This window comes from Chlamydotis macqueenii, chromosome W (genome assembly GCF_036417535.1).
Source record: "Chlamydotis macqueenii isolate bChlMac1 chromosome W, bChlMac1.mat, whole genome shotgun sequence".
Classification (NCBI taxonomy): domain Eukaryota; kingdom Metazoa; phylum Chordata; class Aves; order Otidiformes; family Otididae; genus Chlamydotis; species Chlamydotis macqueenii.
This window is the reverse complement of record NC_141592.1, coordinates 38,785,102-38,811,992: the sequence shown is the minus strand read 5'-3', so window position 1 is coordinate 38,811,992 and position 26,891 is coordinate 38,785,102. Positions and strand designations below refer to the sequence as shown.

General features: G+C 48.5%; 1 long non-coding RNA gene and 1 pseudogene across 1 annotated transcript in view; both read left to right on the top strand.

The window, feature by feature from the left end:
- The window catches only part of LOC147596683 (uncharacterized), a 698,175-nt gene that overhangs the window by 587,060 nt on the left and 84,224 nt on the right, over positions 1 to 26,891 (top strand). The window lies entirely within an intron of this gene.
- LOC147596685 (uncharacterized) lies at positions 10 to 25,118 on the top strand (annotated as a pseudogene).

Sequence of the window (26,891 nt, the reverse complement as noted above, 5' to 3'; positions counted from 1 at the left end):
ATTTCAGTGATGGTCCATGTAGGGCCACTGTGGGAAATTACAAGCTGCACACAGCTGTGAGAATGCGACCTTGGAGAGGGGAGCTAGGAGGGTTGTTATCTCAGAGAGGAGAACCAGGAGGGTTGCTATTGAGAAGAATGTTGTTGCAATCCAGGAACCGCTGTTAGCCAGCAGGGCACGTACTTGGCAGGCCTTGCTGCATGCGCTGGCCACGCATGCAGCAACGTCTAGTCAGTACTCTTCCACTGAATCTGCTGAGAGTATAAACAGAGGAGGCTTAGAGCAGAGGGAGAGAGAAAGGACCCAGAGCACACTCTACGAACAACAGGGGACACTCTGAAGGTGCTACGCCTGCCTCCCTTCTCTGCTCTGACCCCGCTGATCATCCTCCTCCTGCTTGGCAGTGTCTCTGGCTTAGTTGAGTTGGTAAGACTCTCAAAGGACAACTCTCAAAGGCCGAGGCAACAGCTTCAGAGTCGGCACGATTCGCAGCGGCGCAGCACAGCGCAACGCAGCCAGGGGATTCCCGAGGCAGGGAAGCTCAGGGAGAAGCGGAGCGAGGCACCAGGAGCCCGCAGCTCGCGCGAGAGCGGCTGACGAGACGTGGGCGGAGCCAGGGGGCACCGGCGGCCTGGCCCCTCTCCCCGTATAAAGCAGGGCTTAGGGAGCGCCGGCGAACAGGACGGGCAAACAGGGTGTGGCGCGGCGCGGCAGTTAGCGCGGCAGTTAGGGCGGCAGTTAGCGCGGGAAGGGCGCTGCCCCGGGGCACTTGGTGATTCACGCCTCTCAGGGCGACATGGCCAACACCTGCCTGAAAACAAAGGCTGCACCTCCGGCCAGAAGGTCTGCACCGGCACCCCCTGCGGCGGTCGATGCCTCCGTGCAGATGGAGCAGCCGAGGGGGGAGGCTGCGGTGCAGACCTCGGGCTGCAGGCAGTGCCTGGACCCTACTCCTGGGGCAGGGGCAGGGGCAGGTGGCAGCCCTGACTGCAGAAGGTGTGCCCAGGTGGAGGAGCTCCTGCGGCAGGTGGCTGAGCTGCAGGAGGAGGTCAGGAGGCTGTGTGACATCAGGGAGTCTGAGAGGGAGCTGGATACTTGGTTCCAGGCACAGGCTGCACCGGAACCGCAGCACCCAGTGAACCAATCAACCCCCCCCCCTGCAGTGACACACGACGTAAGCAAGCAAGCAGGCAGGCAGAAGATGCCACTGAATGGAAAGCTGCAAGGGCAAGGCGCAGGAGGAAGAAGAAGCAGCTTCCCCAGAACCCCGAGGTGCCCCTGCAGAACCGCTTTGCTGCTCTGCAAACTGAGGAAGTAAGACCCAGCACCTCAGGGGAGGCACGGGAGCCGTGTGAGGTAGCGCGCCTGGCTCATGTAATAACTAGCGCTACCAAGAAAAAGAGACGAGTGGTAGTAGTGGGTGACTCCCTCCTGACAGGTACGGAGGCACCCATCTGCCACCCCGATGTGGTCTGTCGGGAGGTATGCTGTCTCCCGGGGGCTCGTATCAGGGATGTCACAGAGAGACTACCTAGCCTCATAAGGCCCACAGACTATTATCCACTGCTGGTGTTTCATGTGGGGGCCAGCGACACAGCTGGCAGCAGTCTAAAAAACATCAAAAGGGATTTCAGGGCTCTGGGTTCAACAGTCAAAGGCTCTGGGGCGCAGGTGGTCTTCTCGTCAATCCTCCCAGTGGAAGGGCAGGGACCTGAAAGGGCCAGAGGTATCAGGCAGGTTAACTCTTGGCTCAGGGAGTGGTGCTACAGCCAGGGCTTTGGGTATCTAGATCATGGGGCGTGCTTTGAGAAGCCTGGGCTGCTAGGGGCGGATGGCGTGCACCTAACCAAGAAGGGGAAGAGTGTGCTTGGACAAAGACTTGCCAGGCTCGTCCGGAGGGCTTTAAACTAGTGTTGCTGGGGGAGGGGGAGCACAGTTCAGCCCACTGCTGTCAGCATGGCGCCAGTGCCAGCACCGAGGGTCCAGAAGCTGAGGAGGGATCACAGATAAGTGCAAATAAACATAAACTGCAGTGCAATAGCACCCCTGTTGCTCCAGCCAGCAAGTCGGCTTTGTCGGGGGCCCAGCTGAAGTGTCTCTATACTAAAGCACGCAGCATGGGGAATAAACAGGAAGAGCTGGAGATGCTTGCACACGAGCAGGGCTACGACCTCATTGGCATCACGGAGACGTGATGGGACGACTCATATGACTGGAGCGTCAACATGGAGGGGTATAGGCTTTTTAGAAAAGACAGGAAGGGGAGACGAGGAGGGGGTGTTGCTCTCTACATCAGCAACACGCTGGAGTGTGTGGAGCTCCGCCTGGGGATGGAGGAGGAGCTGACAGAGAGCTTATGGGTCAAGATTAGAGGATGGGGACGGACAGGGGACGTCACGGTAGGGGTCTGTTACAGGCTGCCTGGCCAGGAAGACAGAGCAGACGAAGTGCTCTATAGGCAGATAGGAGCAGCCTCACGGTCACAGGCCCTGGTCCTCATGGGGGACTTGAACCACCCTGACATCTGTTGGAGAGACAACACGGCAGGGCACAGGCAGTCCAGGAGGTTCCTGGAATGCGTGGATGACAACTTCCTCCTGCAGGCGATAGAGGAGCCGACAAGGAGGGGTGCCATGCTCGACCTTGTGCTCACCAACAGGGAGGGGCTGGTGGGGGATGTGAAACTCAAGGGCAGCCTTGGCTGCAGTGACCACGACACAGTGGAGTTCAAGATCCACAGGGCAGCAAGGAAAATACACGGCAAGCTCTCTGCCCTAGACTTGAGGAAGGTGGACTTTGGCCTCTTCAGGGACCTGATGGGCCAAGTGCCATGGGAGGCGACCCTGGAGGGAAGAGGGGCCCAGGAAAGTTGGTCCATATTCAAGGAGCACCTCCTCCAAGGTCAGCAGAGGTGCATCCCGATGAAAAACAAGTCGGGCAAAAAAGCCAGGAGGCCTGCGTGGATGAGCAAGGAGCTCCTGGGCCAACTGAACGTGAAAAAGGAAGCCTATAGAGGGTGGAAGTGGGGACAGGTAGCCTGGGAGGACTACAAAGAGGCGGTGCGAGTGGCCAGGGATAAGGTAAGGAAGGCCAAAGCCCTGGCAGAACTGAATCTGGCCAGGGATATAAAATGTAACAAGAAGAGCTTTTATAGGTACGTAGGGGACAAAAGAAAGTCCAGGGAAAATGTAGGCCCCCTCCAGAAGGGAACTGGTGTCCTGGTTACCCAGGACATGGAGAAGGCTGAGGATCTCAATGACTTTTTTGCCTCAGTCTTCACCGACAAGAGTTCCTGTCCCACCGCCCAAGCTGTAGAAGGTGCAAGCAGAGAATGCAAGAATGAAGAACTGCCCATTGTACTCGAAGAGCAGGTTCAGGATCATCTAAGGAACCTGAAGGTGCACAAGTCCATGGGACCTGATGAGATCCATCCTCGGGTCCTGAGGGAACTGGCGGATGAAGTTGCCAAGCCACTGGCCATCATATTTGAGAAGTCGTGGTGGTCTGGTGAGGTCCCCGATGACTGGAAGAAGGGGAACATAACCCCCATTTTTAAAAAGGGGAATAAGGAAGACCCGGGTAACTACAGGCCGGTCAGCCTCACCTCTGTGCCTGGCAAGGTCATGGAGCAGATTCTCCTGGAAACCATGCTAAGGCACATGGAGAGCAAGGAGGTGGTTGGTGACAGCCAACATGGCTTCACCAAGGGCAGATCGTGCCTGACCAATTTGGTGGCCTTCTATGACGGGGTGACAGCATCGGTGGACAAGGGATGAGCAACTGACATCATCTACCTGGACTTGTGCAAAGCTTTTGACACTGTCCTGCACGACATCCTTCTCTCTAAACTAGAGAGACATGGGTTTGATGGACGGACCACTCGGTGGATAAGGAGTTGGCTGGATGGCCGCACTCAGAGAGTGGTGGTCAACGGCTCAATATCCATGTGGAGACCGGTCACGAGTGGCGTCCCTCAGGGGTCCATGCTGGGCCCGGCCCTGTTCAACATCTTTGTCGGCGACATGGACAGTGGGATAGAGTGCACCCTCAGCAAGTTCGCCGACGACACCAAGTTGTGTGGTGCCGTCGACACGCTGGAAGGGAGGGATGCCATCCAGAGGGACCTTGACAGGCTGGAGAGGTGGGCCCGTGCCAACCTCATGGAGTTCAACCAGGCCAAGTGCAAGGTCCTGCACCTGGGTCATGGCAATCCCAGGCACAAATACAGGCTGGGCGGGGAATGGATTGAGAGCAGCCCTGAGGAGAAGGACTTGGGAGTGCTGGTGGATGAGAAGCTTAACATGAGCAGGCAATGCGCCCTTGCGGCCCAGAAGGCCAACCGCATCCTGGTCTGCGTCAAGAGAAGCGTGGCCAGCAGGTCGAGGAAGGTGATTCTCCCCCTCTACTCTGCCCTGGTGAGACCCCACCTGGAGTACTGTGTCCAGTTCTGGAGCCCCCAACACAAGAAGGACATGGACCAGTTGGAGAAGGCCCAGAGGAGGGCCACGAAGATGATAAAAGGGCTGGAGCACCTCTCTTATGAGGACAGGCTGAGAGAGTTGGGGCTGTTCAGCCTGGAGAAGAGGAGGCTCCGGGGAGACCTGATAGCGGTCTTCCAGTACCTCAAGGGGGCCTACAAGAAAGATGGGGAGAGGCTGTTTAGTAGGGCCTGTTGCAATAGGACGAGAGGTAATGGTTTTAAAATAGAGGGGGGTAGATTTAGATTAGAAATTAGGAAAAAATTTTTTACGATGCGAGTTATAGAACACTGGAACTGGTTGCCCAGAAAGGTGGTGGAGGCCCCATCCCTGGAAACGTTCAAGGCCAGGTTGGATGAGGCTCTGAGCAACCTGATCTAGTCAGGGATGTCCCTGCTCCTTGCAGGGGGGTTAGACTAGATGACCTTTGAAGGTCCCTTCCAACCCTAACCATTCTATGATTCTATGAACATGCTAGTAACTGCTTATGCTAGGAACTTCTTGTGCAAGGCTATAACAGAGCAATAAATACTGTTGTGCTTTTAAATATCATTTGTTGGGTGAACTTTGTGCATAGGAATCCTACGAACCAGTTACAACCCCTAAGGAAGAGATGAGAACAGAAAGCATGGAGAGGCAGGTCTTTCCTAGTCCTGGAGTGCAAATGGAACAGAGAGAAAAAAAAAAAAAAAAAAAGCAGAATAGCTAAGGAGTTTTCTCCTGAGAATAAAAAAAGTGCCTCCGGGAAATGCTTCACAGAAGCCAATGGGTGTAAATTCCAAAATAAGCCAACTGAGTCAGTCAACTGTGCCACAAAGCAGCATACCCATATGTCGTAGTTCAGCCCTGCTCAAGACCAAGCTACATAGTCAGTCTTTCACTCACTCCTCCCACCCTCCAGTGGGACAGGGAGAAAAATTTGCAAAGAAAAGATGTCAAAACTCATGGGTGGAGATATAAAAAAAAAAGTTTACAACAATAAAAGAAGAAAACAAAACAGAGATAAAAAACAACTACAGTACAATAGCTCACAACAAACCCTGATAGGAAGTTTCCTCCCAAGTAGCAGAAAACTTCTTTTATCCACTCTCTTCACTTATATACTGAGCATGACATCATATGGTATGGAGTAGCCCTTTGGCTAATTTGGGTAAACTATCCCAGCTGTTGGCTAATTAGTAAACTATCCCAGTTGTGTCCCCCAGCCATAGGGGCCATCAGCTCCAGTTCCCCTCCCAGCTCAGGTGAAAATTAACTCTATTCTAGCCAGAACCAGGACACCATGATTACCCTAGAGCAATAAGGAGGAAATAATTTAGTAGGCATAGTCAATTAGGCAAAATCAAAGCCAGATCAGATACCTAAAGAGTTGAGTTTCAGTTTGCCATTCAGCTTTTTTGATATCACAGCTTCAAAATCACAGCCAGCCAGTAGGAGCATATTCTCATTCTTTGCTGGATCATGCTGGCTCTCTTGCCAGCAAACCAACCCAGGACGCACCAGAGCCCCGCTCCGGGGAAAGCAGGGCATCACACGGATACCGTCAAGCTAAGCCTTCAATTTAATGCTGTGCAACACAGAGTTAAATACCCGTACACCCGCTACGCACGCGAACGCACCCGCCCCCTGCGTCCATGGATCTATCCGTGCCTGCCACGCACCTGCCCCTGCGCCCATGGACTTATCCGTGCCCACCACGTATGTGGACGCACCTGCCCCCTGCACTTGTAGACTCATCCGCGTCTAGTGCGTGAATCGCCATGGACCGCCCCTCCTGCATACATGCAGCCCTGCTAACGTTACCCCACAGATCAGACGAACCAAAGCCTTCGGTACTTGCTACTACTGCTGATAGTGTGAAGCAGCAGGAAACAGAGGGGCTGTTTCATCTGCCCTCCTTCTTTTCCAGCAGTCCAACTGCTGCAAAGAGCATACCTCCAAGAAGTACTAGTTTTAGCTTTTTCAATTTGATGTCCTTTTTGAATGAAAAGCCACAAACTGCTCCAGTACAGGAGAATAATACAAAACCAGCTAAACCAGTGAACTCTAAGCCATATATGAAGCAAATTATTTCCAGTGATTCTGGTTTCAAAATTACCAGTTCTGCCAGGCAACAAGATACAGATGATAAAAAAGAAGTTGACGATATTATTGCGGCAGTGACTGGTAAACAAATATTTAATAACCTCACGATCACAGAAAATAAATCAGAAATGCTGTCAGTGGAAAATGTAGAAAGTGTTGCTGAGATTGCTGAAGAATGACTTAGAGAAGCTTCCACAGACCGATGACACTGCAGTAACCAATTCAGCTGCTTCTGGTCCTTGCCTTCAGACTCTCAGTGTGCAGGAGGGTTCTCAGGGCCAACAGACTATTTCCTTAGAGGCAGAAGAAGATGCTTTGGGTAGCACAGGGAAGATGGACAGTGTTACATTTCTTATTGATAAAGAGGAGCCTTATTCTTCAAAAGAACAAGCTTCTGAAAACAAAGATTATAGGATGGCCTTAGATGATAAAATGGGTCCCTGAGTCTAAATAACTTAAATATTATGAGTGACATAAACATTGAAACAGTCTCCAAAGAATTATGTGTACAACGTGAGTTGCCAGAACATAAATTGCCTGAACAAACTCTTGGTGACAGGTTACAACAGGCACAGGAGCTACACTTTCTTTTTAAAATGATAGAGGCATCTAATTTTCCAAGCAAACTGAAGGAATCTGAGAGTGATAAATTGGTACCAGATTCTTCAGTTGAAGTGTTTTCAAGTTTCATAACAAAAATGAAACCACCTAAAACATTATCTGGTGTATTTTCCCAACCTCAATCTACTGCATCTGCTACTGCACAGAAGAAAAGTTCCTCTTTCTTTGGTTTCTCATCCCTCCCAAGTGGCCAAGTACCAGCTTTCACAAGTGATCTCTTCGGTACCTTCAAAGGTCCAAAAGAATCTCCAGAAGTGGTGCGTCCAAAATCTGGCCTTAAACCTCAAAGCAATAGTGTGAAAGATGTCACTGGGTGTATTCCAGTAAAACACTCCAGGAAGACCAAAAATACAGCTGCAGCCAGAGAGTCTAAAAGAGATGCCACAAACTCTCTGAAGGTGGATACATTGCCTATTTCAGCAGAAGAGAACTCCATAAAAGAATCTCCTATGAAAGTAGAAAGTGAAGAAAATAGGAACTTGGAAACCTATAAAGAGGAACCTTTGAGGATTGCTCCAGAAACAGTGGTCTCTAGTGAAAATCAAGCCCTTGAGATTCTGAAGTTGTATAATGATGCACAACCCTCTGAGATTATAGATATTAAGCCATGCCAGTCTAATTGCAGTAATGCAATTGATACAGTGCAGGCTGAGGCCACTTGACGGAGCAGCACACAACATATGGATTAAGATATATATTAAGAATAACCGTGGAAACATAGAGATCTGAGCAGGCCACACAGGATAACAGTTAGTGTGTGCATGAGTGTATGAAAGGGTCAGGCTGGAAAACTGCCTGAAGCACCTGGATGATTGTACATGACTGAAAACAGTCACGAGGGATGATTGTGTCAAAAATAACTCTCAGTTTTAGGGAGTATCAGCAATGAAGGAAACATCCTGCTTGGCCTCATAGCTCAGATCCACACCTGTGGATATAAATATACGCTCGTTACTGCTTTGAGTAGTTCTGCTTTTTTCACTTGTTTGCTTGCTCACTTGCTTGCTTTTTTCGCTTTCTTGCTTGGCTTCGGAATAAAGGAAATCTGATTTGAAGAAAGAAAAGTCAGACTGATTTCATCGCCGCAGCCACTAACCAGAATGATGTAAATTCATGCCAACTAGATGTGGGATTTCACATGTAATAAAGGAACAAGCTGCTTCTACAGACAAGGCTGTTGGGGACGACGAGTATCAGAAGCCATGGGAATGAGAAACAAGAAGCCATGGGAATGAGAAACAAGGGACTTGCCGAGAGAAGGAAGATAAAGGACATCTGGTGGTGGTTGGACGATCGGAGGGTATATAAGCACATAAGCTGTAACAACAAACGATTTTTGCTTAGCATGCAGCGGGGGTCCCTGACTATGTTCCCACAAATGGCGCCCAAACAGGGACTTGTTAGAAGTAATGAAGATTGTGATTCTGGTGGGAGCGCCCGGCCGATTGGTAGGAAGCCTGCACAGCGAATTCATTACCTCAACTAAGGGAGGTAAGCGGCCAGGAACGAGGGGGAACACGGCTCCAAAAAGAAACCTAGCCAAACTGGGGAAGTCTGCGCAGTATCCATTACCTCAACTAAGGGAGGTAAAGTGGCTAGGAACGATGGGAAGCATGGCTTCCAAGGAACATAAATCAATTTTAATGATTCTAACAAAAGTGTTAAAGGAACAGAACTGTGCTATTAATAACACTGACCTGAAGAGTTTGTTGGTTTGGGTGTCCACTCACGTATCAGATATAATATATATACAGTGGGCACCTGGGACACCATAGGTGTTAGACTATGGGACTATGTAACGCGGGGTGACCCTGCTGCTCAAAGGTTATTACCGGTGTGGCATGTAATGTTTGAAGCCTTAAAGAATCACACGCAGAAAGGAGATTCAACAGCACCCATTACCCCATCCGCTCCTCCGCCCGTAGAAACAAGGACTAACAGCAAGCCGGAAAATCCCTTTGATCCAGGTTCCGTAGATCTGGAAAAGGAGCCCTCAGTCTTTGGAGCTTCCTCATTACAGAGGTGGCGTGTTTGTGTGTGTGTCCTTTGTGTCGACGGTGTCATATTTTTATTACTGTTTGGTGGTGTTGGTGTGGTCATAAGCTTATTCCAGCTGATCTATATTTGTGCTATAGCTGAGTGTTCTGGTGTGTGTGGTGTTGCAGGTCGACCCCGTTAGAACAAGTGATACATCCAGTTTGGTATTGTTGCCGTGCAAGGCGTAGTGTTAAGATATAAGATGTTTAAGTGGAAACAGATAGGCAGTGCAAACAGACAAATTAACAGATTATAGTCCGGAGGAAATTAAAAGTTTCCTAGACAGGTATAAGCAGTCTGTGTGTGTGTGCGTATAAGCATGAAGCAAATGGTATGGAATAAGGGGGGAATACTGTCTTGGTTTCAGCAGGGATGGAGTTAATTTTCCTCTCAGTAGCTTTGGATTTTGTATGTGAAGAATGTTGATAAAAACACTCTGATGATAAGAGTTGTTGTTAATGAGACCAAGGACACTCTCTGGCTTTCCAAGTCTCGTTAAGGTGCAGATGCAGGAAGCTGGGCCAAAGACAGACACAGTATCAGTCATTTGGATGTCGGGTGGTGAGAAATAGTACATTGTTCATTTTGTATATATTACTGTCCTTATATTTTGTTATTATTGTAGGTTTCCTCTTAGTAAACTGCAGCATAAAGCGACATGTGATTAACTGACCGTGGCCCCCATTCCCTCTTCCTGCCCCCTCACCCTCTGCCGCTCAGGGCAGGGGGGAAGGAGGTGGAGATGGTGTTAAGCTCGGGAAGAGGGAGGGGTGGGAGGAGGTTATCTTGTTCCCTTTCTCGTTATCCTGCTTTGGTTTTAGTAATAAGTGAATAGTTTTCCCCGGGTCGAGTCTATTTTGCCTGTGACGGTAGCTTTAAGAGTCTCTCCCTGTTCTTGTCTCAAACCTCAGGCCTTTTTTTTTTTTCTTCTTTTTATGTGTCCGGGGTCGCGGCCGCTGCCAGGCGCACCCCCCCCATCTGGCAGGGCGGTGGCAGCTTACCCAAAAACTGACATGGTTACAGATACTCCCGTCTGAGTCGACCAGTGGCCTTTAGCAAGAGAAAAGCTGCAACATTTGAATGAGTTAGTTGACGAGCAATTGCAACTTGGACACATAGAGCCAACAGTCTCTGGAATACACCTGTATTTGTAATACAGAAAAAAAATCATGGAAATGGCAACTCTTACAGGATTTAAGGGCAGTAAATTTGGTAACTGAGGATATGGGACCTTTGCAACAAGGGTTACCATCTCCTTCAATGATATCTCGAGATTGAAATGTTATCATTATTGATTTAAAAGATTGTTTTTTCACTATATCTTTACATCCTGAAGATGCTCCACGATTCTCATTTTCTGTGCCTTCAATCAATATGGGAGAACCTAATCAGTGATATCACTGGACAGTACTTCTGCAGGGTATGAAAAATAGTCCAGCCATCTGCCAATGGTACGTCACACAGGCAATAGCACCAGTAAGGGGCTTGCATAGGAATAGCCTCGTTTATCATTATATGAATGATATCTTGATTGCAGCACCCAATGAGTCTCTGGTGGACAGAGTTCTTAATGATATCACCAGTGCATTATCCGGATTTAAATTGGTTATTGCTCCAGAGAAAATTCAAAAGGTATGTCCCTAGCAGTATCTCGGCTGGCAAATTATGGAAAGAAAAATTATGCCACAAAAGTTAAAAATCCCTCAAACAGTGTTTCCCTTAAACGATTTGCAGAAATTGCTGGGAGCTATCAACTGAATACTCCCAGTATTAGCCCTCTCTACTGAATTGCTTTCTCCACTATTCCAAATACTTAAAGGGGACTCAGATTTAACCTCCCCTAGGAGACTAACTCCAGAAGCACAAGCGGCATTACAAACAGTTTTTGCTACAGATCCAAGTTACCCAAGCCAACCAATGTGACCCCAATTTACCCTTTAATGTATATGTATTTGCAGGAAAAGTGCAACCTAAAGCATTGATAAGCCAACAATTGGATCAACAGATTTTACGGATAGAATGGATTTTTTTTATCCCGTACAGGCAAAAAGACACTGACTACTTGGGCAGAGCAATTAGCACAGTTAGTGGCTGAAAGTAGGACTTGGCTTCACCAATTAACAGGGCAAGATGTACAATAGCTGTACTTGCCAATCACTGTGGAACAATTGGATTGGCTATGGCAGTTTAGTGAACATTTCAACTACGCCATGGCGGGATTCACAGGACAGATCTCCATTCATTGACCTAAGCAACCAATGATGCAATTTTTAGGAGAATTAATGTTGTATCCAGCAACTCATCTAAGTTACACTCCCATAGAAAATGCCTTAACAATATTTACAGATGGATCAGGAAAAATGCACAAATCCGTGATTGTGTGGAAGAAAAACAGTGAGTGGCATCATGACGTACAATTGGTAGAAGGTTCAACCCAAATTGTAGAACTTGCAGTGGTGGTATGAGCTTTGTATAAGTGGAAAGATGAATCCCTCAATATTGTCTCTGATTCTGCCTATGTGGTCAATGCAATACAACACGCTGAACGGGCAATGCTAAGGGAAATTAATAACTCTTTGTTGTATGATCAGTTCCAACAGCTATTGTTGGTATTACATATGTCCTGGTTCTGGCTAGGATAGAGTTAATATTCACCTGAGCTGGGAGGAGAACTGGAGCTGGTGGCCCCTATGGCTGAGGCACCCAGCTGGGATAGTTAACTAATTAGCTAACAGCTGGGGTTAATTTACCCAAATTAGTCAAAGGGTTATTCCATCCCATGTGATATCATGCTCAGTATATAAGTGAGGAGGGTGATGAGGAGAATCTTCTACTACTTGGAAGAAAATGGTTGTGGAGCTTTGTTGTAAGCCATTGTACTGTTTTTGTATTTCATCACTGTTTTGTTTTCTTTTATTGTTGCTGTTAAATTTATTTTTTTTTTTGTTTCATCTCAATGTGTGTGTTTTTGTTGCCTTTTGTTTGCCAGTTCTCCCTTCTGTATCATTGGAGGGTGGGGGGATTGAGAGAGAGACTGTGTAGTCTGGTCCCCACCAGGGCTAAACTATGAGTTATTTTGGCACCCAATATAGAGCACGAACGGTTGAGATAACAACAGATTTGAGTTGCTTGAAACAAATTTGTTTATACACACTTATTGTGTTGATGGTTATTTATTGGTCATGATGTTGTAGTGGTTGGTTATGTTGTTGTGTTGTCTATGCTCCTATATGTAGAATCATAGAACGGTTGGGGTTTGAAGGGACCTTCAAAGGTCATCTAGTCCAACCCCCCTGTAAGAAGCAGGGACATGTCTAATTAGATCAGGTTGCTCAGAGCCTCATCCAACCTGGCCTTGGACGTTTCCAGGGATGGGGCATCCACCACCTCTCTGGGCAACCTGTGCCAGTGCTCTACCACCCTCATTGTAAAGAATTTTTTCCTAATATCCAATCTAAATCTACCTCCCTCTATTTTGAAACCATTATCCCTTGTCCTATCACAACAGGCCCTACTGAACAGCCTCTCCCCATCTTTCTTGTAGGCCACCTTGAGGTACTGGAAGGCTGCTATCAGGTCTACCTCGAGCCTCCTCTTCTCCAGGCTGAACAGCCCCAACTCTCTCAGCCTGTCCTCATAGGAGAGGTGCTCCAGCCCTCTGATCATCTTCGTGGCCCTCCTCTGGACCTTCTCCAACTGGTCCATGTCCTTCTTGTGTTGGGGGCTCCAGAACTGGATGCAGTACTCGAGGTGGGGTCTCACCAGGTATTATGTGTTCCCAGTGGTGGTGTTTATCACCTCAGGGAAAATGATGAGAATTATCCCCTTTCATTATATTACACAATATCAATCTATAACATGGTGACATCAATGGCCTTAGAGATAAATTGGTATTCCTCTGCGGACGACTTACCCAATTCTTTAACTTCCAGCGTAGTTACACCATTTTTTGAGAACCTTGAAGATCTGGGGGATATTCAAGCCACTGTGATGTTGTTTTGTGTCTTGAATGTGTGCCAGGTCTTGTTTAGGGTTGCAAAACCACTTCTTGATAATCTCCTCCCGAGATTTACCCTAAGGCAAGATACTAATACGTGGCATGGTATGAGGGAGAACAAACTGACCTGCAATGTAGGTACTCAAACTCCAGCAACAGGCATTGCAGCTGAATCAGAGGGTGAACCCGTGCTAGTATCAGTTGCCCCTGTATACAAGAAGACTTGGAAGTGGAAGTCAGCTTGTTTAGTGAGGGATGAAGAAGCCCCTTCTAGGAGGGAGCAGGAGGAGGAAGAGCAAGGTTTATTTGCTTCATGCCGAGGAAGAACTCAGCAGGCAGGCAAGCTCTTCCTCAGAGGAAGAACTCCTAAAGGAGACAGTGAGCAGCTGATCTCTATCTCTGAGTGAGCTGTGAGACATGCAAAAAGATTTTAGCTGTCATCCTGGGGAGCACATTATCAGCTGGCTGCTGTGGTGCTGGGATAATGGGGACCAGTAGCCTGGAGTGAGAGGGGAGAGAAGCTAAGCAGCTGGGATCCCTTGCTAGAGAAGAGAGCATAGAGAAAGCAGTTGGAAAAGGGACACAAGCCCTCAGCCCCTGGAGGGGTCTCCTGTCAGGTGTGGAGGAGAGGCCTCCTTTTAAGGAGGCTGTAATATGTCACCCAGGCAAGTGGGCCACCATGGAGAGGAGTATCCAGTACCTGAGGGAACTGGCTGTGCTGGAGGTCATTTATGATGACCTGGACAATGATCAGTTACCTAAGGATCCAGATGGTGTCAAGTGCACACAACAAATGTCGCAGAGGTTTGTTCAAAGTGCACTGTTGTCATATGCCAACTCATTGGCAATTATGACCTGGAAAGATGGAGAGGAAGAAACAGTGGATGAACTGGCTGGCCGACTCTGGCAGTAGGAGGAAAGTCTGTCTTCCTCCCTACAGGCCTGTGTCTTGCCTGTGGAGAAACTGTCCCGGGAGTTCCAACAACGTGAAGAGGATATGTCCCATTCACCACAGGTATGGGCCAATATTTCAGCTATTAAGAGTAAACGTTTTCCTGCTCGAGAGAGGCGGTACACGCAGTGGGGTACCCTGTGGTTTCCCTTGTGTGACCAAGGAGAGGACATGAGGGAGTGGGATGGGAAGCATACCTCTGCCCTAGAGGCACAGGTACGTGAGTTGCATGGAAAAACCATTGCAAAGAGAAGTTCTCCCTGGAAAAGTGCTGCACCAGTCTCCAATAGGCAGAGTAGAAGGAATAGCTTTAGTTCTGACCCTCTTAAAGGGACCTCTCGTGCATATTTAAAAGAAATGACCAATGAATATTATGGCCAGGATTAGAGGGGCCCTGTCTCCAGCCAGGTGGAGGAGAGGGACAACAGAGTTTATTGGACTGTATGGATCCAATGGCCTGGCACGCCAGACCCACAAGAGTATAAAGCTCTAGTGGTTACTGGTGCACTATTGTAGCCGGCTCGTAGGATTCCTATGCAGGAAGTTGACCCAGCATATGATATTTAAAAGCACAACAGTATTTATTGCTCTGTTATAGCCTTGCATAAGCAGTTACAGTTCCTAGCATAAGCAGTTACCAGCAGATTGTTTTCCCTTTCTGAGAGTCTTACCACCCCGACTAAGCTGCAGACACCGCCAAGCAGGAGGATGATTATCAGTGGGGTCAGAGCAGAGAAGGAAGGTAGGCGTGGCACCTTCAGGGTGTCCCCTGTTGTTCCTGGAGTGAGCTCTGGGTCCTTTCTCTCTCCCTCTCCTCTGAGCCACCTCTGTTTATACCCTCAGCAGATTCAGTGGAAGAGTACTGACCAAGTGTTGATGTGCGTGTGGCCAGTGCATGCAGCAAGGCCTGCCAAGTATGTGCTCTGCTGGCTAACAGCGGTTCCTGGATAGCAGCAACATCCTGCTCAACAACAACCCTCCTAGCTCCCCTCTCCAAGGTCATGTTCTCTCAGCTGTGTGCAGCTTGTAATTTCCCACAGTGGCCCTACACGGACCATCACTGAAATCCCTCACAAAACCATGTAGAATCATAGAATGGTTAGGGTTGGAAGGGACCTTCAAAGGTCATCTAGTCCAACCCCCCTGCAAGGAGCAGGGACATCCCTGACTAGATCAAGTTGCTCAGAGCCTCATCCAGCCTGGCCTTGAACGTTTCCAGGGATGGGGCTTGCACCACCTCCCTGGCAACCTATTCCAGTGTTCTATAACTCACATTGTAAAAATTTTTTCCAAATATCTAATCTAAATCTACCCCCCACTATTTTGAAACCATTACCCCTTGTCCTATCACAACAGGCCCTACTGAACAGCCTCTCCCCATCTTTCTTGTAGGCCCCCTTGAGGTACTGGAAGACCATTATCAGGTCTCCCCGGAGCCTCCTCTTCTCCAGGCTGAACAGCCCCAACTCTCTCAGCCTGTCCTCATAGGAGAGGTGCTCCAGCCCTCTTATCATCTTTGTGGCCCTCCTCTGGACCTTCTCCAACTGGTCCATGTCCTTCTTGTGTTGGGGGCTCCAGAACTGGACACAGTACTCCAGGTGGGGTCTCACCAGGGCAGAGTAGAGGGGGAGAATCACCTCCCTCAACCTGCTGGCCACACTCCTCTTGATGCAGCCCAGGATGCGGTTGGCCTTCTGGGCCGCAAGGGCGCATTGCTGGCTCATGGTGAGCTTCTCATCCACCAGCGCTCCCAAGTCCTTCTCCTCAGGGCTGCTCTCAATCCATTCTCTGCCCAGCCTGTATTTGTGCCTGGGATTGCCATGACCCAGGTGCAGGACCTTGCACTTGGCCTGGTTGAACTTCATGAGGTTGGCACGGGCCCACCTCTCCAGCCTGTCAAGGTCCCTCTGGATGGCATCCCTTCCCTCCAGCATGTCGACGGCACCACACAGCTTGGTGTCGTCGGCGAACTTGCTGAGGGTGCACTCTATCCCACTGTCCATGTCGCCTACAAAGATGTTGAACAGGGCCGGGCCCAACATGGACCCTTGAGGGACGCCACTCGTGACCGGTCTCCATATGGACATTGAGCCGTTAACCACCACTCTCTGAGTGCGGCCATCCAGCCAACTCCTTATCCACCGAGTGGTCCGTCCATCAAACCCATGTCTCTCTAGTTTAGAGAGAAGGATGTCATGCAGGACAGTGTCAAAAGCTTTGCACTAGTCCAGGTAGATTATGTCAGTTGCTTGTCCCTTGTCCACCTATGCTGTTACCCCATCATAGAAGGCCACCAAATTAAGTCAGGCACGATCTGCCCTTGGTGAAGCCATGGTGGCTGTCACCAACCACCTCCTTGCTCTCCATGTGCCTTAGCATGGTTTCCAGGAGAATCTGCTCCATGACCTTGCCAGGCACAGAGGTGAGGCTGACCGGCCTGTAGTTACCCGGGTCCTCCTTGTTCCCCTTTTTAAACAAGGGGGTTATGTTCCCTCTCTTCCCGTCATTGGGGACCTCACCAGACCACCATGATTTCTCAAATATGATGGCCAGTGGTTTGGCAACTTCATCCACCAGTTCCCTCAGGACCTGCGGATGGATCTCATCAGGTGCCATGGACTTGTGCACCTTCAGGTTCCTCAGATGATCCCGAACCTGCTCTTCGAGTACAGTGGGCGGTTCTTCATCCTTGCAGTCCTTGCTTGCACCTTCTACAGCTTGGGTGGCGGGACAAGAGTTCTTATCGGTGAAGAATGAGGCAAAGAAGTCATTGAGTACCTCAGAGGTCTCCATGTCCTGGGTAACCAGGACACCAGTTCCCTTCTGGAGGGGGCCTACATTTTCCCTGGACTTTCTTTTGTCCCCTACATACCTATAGAAGCTCTTCTGGTTGCATTTTATATCCCTGGCCAGATTCAGTTCTGCCAGGGCTTTGGCCTTCCTCACCTGATCCCTGGCCACTCGCGCAGCCTCTTTGTAGTCCTCCCAGGCTACCTGTCCCCGCTTCCACCCTCTATAGGCTTCCTTTTTTACTTTCAGTTGGTCCAGGAGCTCCTTGCTCATCCACACAGGCCTCCTGGCCTTTTTGCCCGACTTGTTCTTCATTGGGATGCACCTCTGCTGAGCTTGGAGGAGGTGCTCCTTGAATATGGGCCAACTTTTCTGGGCCCCTCTTCCCTCCAGGGCCGCCTCCCATGGCACTTGGCCCATCAGGTCCCTGAAGAGGCCAAAGTCTGCTTTCCTGAAGTCTAGGGCAGAGAGCTTGCCATGTAGTTTCCTTGCTGCCCTGTGGATCTTGAACTCCACTGTGTCGTGGTCGCTGCAGCCAAGGCTGTCCTTTATTTTCACATTCCCCACCAGTCCCTCCCTGTTGGTGAGCACAAGGTTGAGCATGGCACCCCTCCTTGTCAGCTCCTCTGTCACCTGCAGGAGAAAGTTGTTGTCTACACATTTCAGGAACCTCCTGGACTGCCTGTGCCCTTCCGTGTTGTCCCTCCAACAGATGTCAGGGTGGTTCAAGTCCCCCATGAGGACCAGGGCTTGTGACCGTGAGGCTGCTCTGGCTATAGAGCACTTCATCTGCTCTGTCCTCCTGGCCAGGCAGCCTGTAACAGACCCCCACCGTAACGTCCCCTGTTCATCCCCATTCTCTGATCTTGACCCATAAGCTCTCTGTCAGCTCCTCCTTCATCCCCAGGTGGAGCTCCACGCACTCCAGACGGTTGCTGATGTAGAGAGCGACACCCCCTCCTTGTCTCCCCTTCCTGTCTTTTCTAAAAAGCCTATACCCCTCCATGTTGACGCTCCAGTCATATGAGTCGTCCCATCACGTCTCCGTGATGCCAATGAGGTCGTAGCCCTGCTCTTTTGCACACATCTCCAGCTCTTCCTGTTTATTCCCCATGCTGCGTGCATTAGTATAAAGACACTTCAGGTGGGCCCCCGACAAAGCCGACTTGCTGTCGGCTGTACCTTGATGCTGTTAAGATACAATGGGGCAGAACCCATTTGTATTTCTGGAGTGACAGGAGGATCCCAACAGCCATCTGTATTGGAGGCTGAAGTGAGCCTGACAGGGAATGAGTGGCAGAAGCACCCCATAGTGACTGGCCCAGATGCTCCATGCATTCTTGGTATAGATTACCTCAGATGGGGTTATTTGAAGGACCTAAAAGGGTATCGGTGGGCTTTTGGTGTAGGTGCTTTGGAGATGGAGGAAATTATACAGTTGTCCACCTTGCCTAGTCTCTCAGAGGATTCTTCTGTTGTGGGGTTGCTGAAGGTTGAAGAACAACAGGTGCCAATTGCTACCACAACTGTGCACCGGCGGCAGTATCGCACCAACCAAGACTCCCTGATCCCCATCCATAAGCTGATTCATCAGCTGGAGAGCCAGGGAGTGATCAGCAAGTCCTGCTCACCTTTTAACAGTCCCATATGGCCAGTGAGAAAATCAAGTGGAGAGTGGAGGTTAACAGTAGCCTGAATGAGGTTATGCCACCACTAAGTGCTGCCGTGCCAGACATGTTAGAACTTCAGTATGAACTGGAGTCCAAGGCAGCCAAGTGCTATGCTGCCATTAGTATTGCCAGTGCTTTTTTCTCAATCCCATGGCAGCAGAATGCAGGCCACAGTTTGCTTTCACTTGGAGGGGGGTTCAGTACACTTGGAATCGACTGCCCCAGGGGTGGAAACACAGCCCCACCATTTGCCATGGGCTGATCCAGACTGCATGGGAGAAGGGTGGAGCTCCAGAACACTTGCAGTATATTGATGATATAATTGTGTGGGGTAACACAACAGCAGAAGCTTTTGAAAAAGGGGAGAAAATAATTAAAATCCTCCTGGAAGCTGCGTTTGCCATAAAACGTGGTAAGGTGAAAGGACCTGCAAGAGAGAGAGTTTTTGGGGCTAAAATGGCAAGATGGGTGTGGTCAGATTCCAATATAGTCAACAAAATAACAGCTATGGCTGCGCCGACTGACAAAAAGGAAACGCAAGCTTTCCTGGGCGTTGTGGGTTTCTGGAGGATGCATATTGCAAATTATAGTATGATTGTGAGCCCTCTGTATAAAGTCACCCGAAAGAAGAATGAATTTAAATGGGGTCCTGAACAACAACAAGCCTTTGAACAAATTAAACAGGAGATTGTTCATGCATTAGCCCTTGGGCCAGTCCGCACAGGACAAGGTATGAAAAACATCCTCTACACTGCAGCTGAGGAGAATGGCTCTACCTGGAGTCTTTGGCAGAGAACATCAGGGGAGACTTGAGGTTGACCCCTAGGCTTTTGGAGCTGGGGCTATAGAGGATCTGAGGCCCGCTATACTCTAACTGAAAAAGAAATACTGGCAGCATACGAAGGAGTTTGAGCTACTTCAGAAGTCATTGGTACTGAAGCACAGCTCCTCCTGGCGCCCTGACTGCCAGTGCTGGGCTGGATGTTCAAAGGAAGGTTCCCCTCTACACATCATGCAACTGATGCTACATGGAGCAAGTGGGTTGCACTGCTCACACAGTGGGCTCGAATAGGAAACCCAATGGCCCAGGCATATTAGAAGTAATCACAGATTGGTCAGAAGGCAAAGATTTTTGGAAAGCCACCAGAGGAAGAGGTGACCTGTGCTGAAGAGGCCCCACCATATAGCAACCTACCAGAAAATGAGAAGTGATATGCCCTGTTCACTGATGGGTCCTGTCATATTGTAGGAAAACCTCCGAAGTTGAAAGCTGCTGTGTGGACTTCTACAAGATGAGTGGCAGAAGCCACTGAAGGCCAAGGTGAATCCAGTCAGTTTGCAGAGGTGAAAGCCATCCAGCTGGCTTTAGACATTCCTGAAGGAGAAAAATGGCCAAAGCTCTATCTCTACACTGAATTATGGATGGTGGCAAATGCCCTGTGGAGGTGGTTAAAGCAATGGAAGCAGAGCAACTGGCAGCGTAGGGGCACACCCATCTGGGCTGCCACATTGTGGCAAGGTATTGCTGCCTGGTTAGAGAAGCTTGTTGTAAAAGTACGTCACGTAGATGCCCACGTACCCGAGAGTCGGGCCACTGAAGAACATCAAAACAACCAGCAAGTGGATCAAGCTGCTAAAATTGAAGTGTCTCAGGTGGATCTGGACTGGCAGCCTAAGGGTGAATTATTTTTATCTCAGGGGGCCCACGATACCTCAGGCCATCAGGGAAGAGACGCAACATACAAATAGGATCGTGATCGAGGGGTGGTTTTAACCATGGACACTATTGCGCAAGTTATCCATGAATGTGAAGTATATGCTGCAATCAAGCAAGGCAAACAATTAAAGCCTCTGTGGTATGGAGGATGATGGCTGAAGCATAAATATGGAGAGGCCTGGCAGATTGATCACATCACACTCCCACAAACTCGCCAAGGCAAGCGCTATGTACTTAAAATGGTGGAAGCAACCACTGGATGGCTGGAAACATATCCTGTGCCCCATGCCACCACCCAAAACACCATCCTGGGCCTTGAGAAACATGTCTTATGGTGACATGGCACTCCAAAAATAGTTGTCAGACAATGGGACTCATTTCTGAAACAAGCTCATAGACAGCTGGGTCAAAGAGCATGGCACTGAGTGGGTATATCATATCCCCTATCATGCACCAGCCTCTGGAAAGATTGAATGGTACAATGGCCTGCTGAAAACTAAACTGAAAGCAATGGGTGGTGGCACCTTCCAAAAACTGGGGCAAACATTTAGCAAAAGCCACTTGGCTAGTCAACACTCAGGGGTCCACCAATCGAGCTGGCCTTGCCCAGTCAGAACTTCTACGTACTGTAGAAGGGCATAAAGTCCCTCTGGTACATGTAAGGAATATACTGGAGAAGACAGTCTGGGTTATTCCTCCCCTGGGCAAAGGCAAACCAATGCATGGGATTGCTTTTGCTCAAGAACTGGATGTACTTGGTGGGTAATGCAGGAGGATGGGGAAGTCCCATGTGTACCTCAAGGAGATCTGATTTTAGGTGAAAACAGCCAATAATTTGAACTGCTTTATGTTTGCAGGCTCTCTTGCCAGCTAACCTACCCCGCACGCACCAAAGCCCCGCTCCGGGTGTCCTGGTTTCAGCAGGGATGGAGTTAATTTTCTTCTCAGTAGCCGGTGTGTTTTGGATTTCGTGTGTGAAGAATGTTGATAAAAACACTCTGATGATACGAGTTGTTGTTAATGAGACCAAGGACACTGTCTGGCTTTCCAAGTCTCGTTAAGGTCTTGTTAACGTGCAGATGCGGGAAGCTGGGCGAAAGACAGACAGAATAATTGATCCAAACTGGCCAAAGAGAGTATTCCATGCCATAAACGTCATGCTCAGTATATAAGTGGGGGTTGCCCATGCGAGGGGGTATTCCTTTTCTTTTTGGACATTCTTGTCGGGTATCCGTTTGGGCACCCTTGGCATTCTTTTCTTCTCTCTTGCTTGCTGGCATCGTTCCCTCTACCTTGCTAGCTTGCTCTCCCCCCTTTGCTTGCTGCTCGGTGTTGTTCCTGTGATCACTGCTCAGGACGGGCTGCGTCAGTCATTCGGACATCGGGTGGTGAGAAATTGTACATTGTTCATTTTGTATATTTTTTATATATTAATATCCTTATATCCTGTTAGCTTTGTAGTTTTTAGTATTTTTAGTAAACTGTTTTTATCTCAACCCACGAGTTTTCCTTTCTTCCCAATTTCTCTCCCCCGTCCCACTGGGTAGGGGGAGGGTGAATAAGAAACTGTGTGGTGATCCGGGCTAAGCCACCACACTGGGGAAAGCAGGGCATCACACGGATACCGTCAAGCCAAGCCTTCTATTTAATGCTGCTCAACACAGGGTTAAATACCCGTACACCCGCTACACACGTGACTGCACCCGCCCCCTGCGCCCATGGACTTATCCGTGCCCACCATGTACGTGGACGCACCTGCCCCCTGCACTCATGGACTTATCCGCGCCTAGCACGCGAATCACCGCGGACCGCCCCTCCTGCATACACGCAGCCCTGCTAACGTTACTCCACAATGTTGATTACTATGTAGTACTATATGTCATTTTCCAGCTGTTATATGTCCCTCTTTGCTTCCTCCTGCTCCATGCCCTGAGAGACTTATGTTGTGTCAAAAGTACTATAGTAAAAATCAGCTAGACCAACAAAGAATGAACTTTGATAAAACAGAAAAAAAAAAATGCAGCAGTGAAGGAACCAGAAGTGGCTCTAGCAACTAGCACCCGTCACCAGATCTTCAGTCTGCAGACTATGAACACGCTAAATCACTCGCACCAGATACAGCATAAGGGGCCTAAATGAAGTACACATAGCTTTGAATCTGATTGCCAAGATTATATAGAGTTTTGGAACCCAAGTGAAATTATTGCTGCTTCAGTCTTTGCACCTGGTGTGGCAAGTGCCCAGGCATTAGCTATGCTAAATAAATTGGGCTGTTGGCTTGCTAAGTGAACAAACTCAACTGCATTGGCACTATCAAAGCTCCTAACTGATGTAGATTCTATACGCTATACTACTTTACAAAACAGAACCGCTGTTAGCCTGCAGAGCACGTGTTTGACAGGCCTTGTTGCGTGCGCTGGCCACACGTGCAGCAACGTCTGGTTAGTGCTCTTTCACTGAATCTGCTGAGGGTATAAACAGGGGTGGCTCAGGACGGAGAGAAGGGACGCAGAGCATACTCTACAAACAACAGGGTATGCCCTGAAGGTGCTGCGCCTGCCTCCTTTCTTTGCTCTGACCCCGCTGATAATCATCCTCCTGCTTGGCGGTGTCTCCGGTGTAGTTGGATTGGTAACAGAGTAGAGCAGCAATAGATTTTTATTAGTAGTACAAAGTCATGGTTGTCAGGATTTTGATGGGCTTTGCTGCATGAATCTGTCTGATTATTCGGAATCTATTCACAAAAGTATTCAAAACTTGCAAAAAGGAGTACAGAAACTGCAACAAAGTGATGATTTTGATATATTCAGTAATCTTTTTGGTGGATTGATCTGTATTCCGTGTGTGTTGAAATGTGTGTAGACTTTAATAGATAAAGCGTTGAAACAAGCCTCTTCTCATAAACAAAGAAGGGGGAGATGTGGGTATTTTGCTGAGCCAGTACGGTGTCAGTGAAAGCACACTGACCTTGGGAGAGGGATACAATCATGCTTGTTGGAAGAAAGCCATGGAATGAGAAGGGAAGCTTTAAGATACAAGACATTGTTAGCAGAATTTATGGCTTGTTTCAACAGAGGCCTGCAAAAAAACTAGTCACTGGCTTTGTAGATAAGAAGGTTGCTGGAGTTGTTATGTCTGTAATAGTAGAAGAATGCTATAGTAGAAAATTACTAGAAGGTAGTGAGACTTAGTTTTGCTTAGCAGCCATGAATATGTATAACGTGTGATCAGTAACTTTATTGGCTAAGCTTGTGTGTGGCATAACTGTTGATTGGACAAGAATGAAATAAGGATGGATTATGTTACTCTTGAAAGAAGCCATCATTATAATTATAGTATTGTTGACCATGGCATGTGTTCTCCCTTGTATTTTACAATGTCTACAAGAAGCCCTCACAAGAGCTTTTGATAGAAGCGCATATGCTGTGCTGTTAAAACAAGAAGGGGGAATTGTTGGGGACGACGAGTATCAGAAGCCATGGGAATGAGAGACAAGGGCCTTTCCGAGAGAAGGAAAACAAGATAAAGGACATCTGGTGGTGGTTGGGTGATTGGAGGGTATATAAGCTAATAAGCTGTAACAATAAACGATTTTCGCTTAGCATGCAGCGGAGGTCCGTGACTATGTTCCCACACAAGGCAGCCATTGACATCCTTCAGACTGGCTCTACTGGTGGGCTTGAACTGGAAATGGAAGCCCCAACTAATGGGGCAGATACAAGCCTTTCTCAAGTGGATGATAATGCTATGCTTGAATTGGAGCCTATTGTTGCAGGAGATCAGGCCAATGCTAGTATTGATCAGCAAGACACTATCAGTAGTAATGGTACAGAACCCACTGCTCCAGCTGATGAGCCCAGTGTTCATCTGCTCCAGCTGGATGAAGAGAAGACAAGCGAGGTAGAACAGCAAACTGTTGAACAGGAGAAACATTTAGCAATTGATGAGATGCCTGCAGAAGGGATTGCTTCCAAATGTGACTTGAAAAAAACAGAGTAAACCTAATAACATTCCTCCAGATACAAGCAGTAGTAAAGCGGTCTTTGAAATACCAAACTTGCCCGGTTTGCCAAAATTCATTTTTATGTCATCTGCAGATAGTGGAAAGCTATTTGAGTCATTCTTCTCTCAGCAGCCACCTTCTGTTAATAAAGCGGGGGCAGATCAGGGCCTCATGTCTAGCTTTAAGAAACTTTCTTCAACTGTGGTTGAAGGAGGTAGCGAAGAAAAAATGAGTAATCCAGAGAGTGCCCAAGGAGCAGTGTTTGGGAAACAACTATATTTCTCCTTTCCCTGGCAAAAAGACAACAGGGAGACCTTTGCCAAAAGAGAACCACATGTACCACCACAGGCTTTGTCAAAACCAGATGACAAGGTGTTACAAACAGTCAGTTCAGATGAAAACTTAAAATCTGCAGTCTCAGTTCAACTGACTGATGCAAATATAGAAGTAAACTTGTCTTCAAAGCAGTCTGACACTGAAGACAAGGAACTTTCTGAAGAACCATCTGATGAAAGCATTGATGATACATCCAAAAAAGAGTAGGGAGAGAAGTTTGATAAAGAGTCAGAAGATCAGCAGAATGTGATTTCAGGTGAACTGCAGAAAGAAGATCGGACAGAAGAGCAGGCACTAGACCAGCCTGAGCTGAAAGAAACTGAGCTTGATTCTGTTCCTAATGGAACAATGCTTCATCCTAGCACACAGTCTGCAGATCTGAGTAGTGTGGAACATATGAATGAGAAAAGGCTAGTTACAAATGAGGCATAATAAATAATTTCAAGTGTTTGACCATTTATAATAGTTGTAGTTAGTCCCGCTTGGGACCAAGCTACGCACTCTCTTGCTCACTCCCCCCACCCTCTGAGGGAATAAGGAGAGATAATATAACAAAAAAAAAATTTAAAAGGCTCAGGGTTTTAGATAAGGACAGGGAGAGATCCTTAAAGTTACTGTTACAGTCAAAATAGACTTATAGACTTGACTTGGGGAAAACTGTTTATTATTAAAACCAAAGCAGGATAACGAGAGAAAAAAAAACAACGTTCCCCCACCCCTCCCTCTTCCCAGGCTTAACTTTATTTCAGTTATCTCTACCTCCTTCCCCCCGCCCCAAGCAGCACAGGGGGAATAGGGAATGGGGGTTATGGTCAGTTCATCACATGTCGTTTTCCACCACTCCTTCCTTCTCGAGGGAAGAACTCCTCACATTCCTCCCCTGCTCCATCATGGGGTCCCTCCCATGGGCTACAGTCCTTGATGAACTGCTCCAGTGCAGGTAATTTTTCCACAAGGTGCAGTCCCTCAGGAATAGGCTGCCCCAGCGTAGGCCCTCCATGGGCCACAGCCTCCTTCAGGCATCTGCCTGCCCTAACGGGGGGGTCCTCCACAGTCCGCAGGTGGATATCTGCTCCTCCATGGACTGCAGGGGACAGCCTGCTTCACCATCGTCTTCACCATGGCCTACTGGGGAATCTTATCTGGAGCAGCATTACTCCTCCCCCTCCTTCTTCACTAACCTTGGTGTTTGCAGCTGTCATAGTTTAGCCCTTATCGGGACCAGACTATGCAGTCTCTCTCTCACTCCCCCCACCCTCCAAGAGAATAGGGAGAGATAATATAAGAAAAAAGGCTCGAGGTTTGAGATAAGGACAGGGAGAAATCCTTAAAATTACCATTACGGGTAAAACAGGCTCAACTTGAGGAAAACCATTTATTTCTAAAATCAAAGCAGGATAATGAGACAGAGAACAAGATAACCTCCCCCCGCCCCTCCCTCTTCCTGGGCTTAACATTATCTCTACCACCTTCCCCACCTTTCTTTCACAAGAAGTAAAGAGAGGAGATGTGAAGAGAACCTGAGAGGTGTCTGTCTGAGCCTGATTGTGAAGAATTTCTTGTGAGAGGAATGGCTGCAGATGCCAAGGTCAGTGAAGAAGGAGGGGGAGGAATAATGCTGCTCCTGGCTGAGATTCCCCTGTAGCCTGTGGTGAAGACCATGGTGGAGCAGGCTATCCCCCTGAAGCCCATGGAGGCCCACGGAGGAGCAGAGATCCGCCTGCAGCCCGTGGAGGACCATGCTGGGGCAGGTGGATGCCTGAAGGAGGCTGTGGCCCATGGAGGGCCTGCACCCTGTGGAAGAAATGACCCACGCCGGCGCAGTTCACAAAGGACTGTAGCCCATGGGAGGGACCCCACACTGGATCAAGGGAGCAATGTGAGGAATTCTTTCCCCAACGAGGAAGCAGCGGCGGAAAGCAACATGTGATGAACTGACCATAACCCCCATTCCCTCTTCCCCCCTGTGCCACTCCGGGGGAGGAAAGGAGGTAGAGATAATGTTAAGCCTGGGAAGAGGGAAGGGTGGGAGGGAAGTTATCTTGTTCTCTTTTTCATTATTCTGCTTTGGTTTTAATAATAAACAATTAGTTTTCCCCAAGTCAAGTCTGTTTTGCCCATAACGGAAACTTTAAGGGTCTCTCCCTGTCCTTATCTCAAACCTTGAGCCTTTTTTCTTATATTATCTCTCCCTATTCTCTCGGA